The sequence below is a fragment of the Triticum dicoccoides genome, chromosome 5B (genome assembly GCF_002162155.2).
Source record: "Triticum dicoccoides isolate Atlit2015 ecotype Zavitan chromosome 5B, WEW_v2.0, whole genome shotgun sequence".
Lineage (NCBI taxonomy): Eukaryota > Viridiplantae > Streptophyta > Magnoliopsida > Poales > Poaceae > Triticum > Triticum dicoccoides.
Window position 1 is genome coordinate 17858398 of NC_041389.1, and position 484 is coordinate 17858881.

Below are 484 nucleotides of genomic sequence, written 5' to 3' on the forward strand. Positions count from 1 at the left end.
GTTCCTCTGTGTCATCACCGATAGGCTCGATGGCTTCTTAAATCATCATCAACGATGCAGTCTACGGTGAGATCTTCCTCCCCGGACAAATCTTCATATTCGGCGGCTTTCCACTGCGGGCCAATTCGCTTGGCCAACTGGAGCAGATCGAAAGCTACGCCCCTGGCTGTCAGGTCAGATTTGGAAGTTTGAACTTCATGCTTGACATCCGCGGGGACTTAATCCTCGATGGATTCGAGCCAAAGCCGAGCGTGCTGCACTGTCGCGGCGAGCATGATTTAGCTCTGCAGCCGGACAGTACCCTGGAGGCCGCACTCGAAACCGCTTCGATCTTCAATTCGGAGCCATCTGCGCAGATCGAGGACGGATGGCAAGACACCGCCTCGGAGGCCGCGGCCTCTATGGTGATAGAGCCGAACACTGACTTTGTCCCTCATAAAGCTCGTGACTCCGAGGTGCCGGACTCCTCGCCGGACTCCGAACC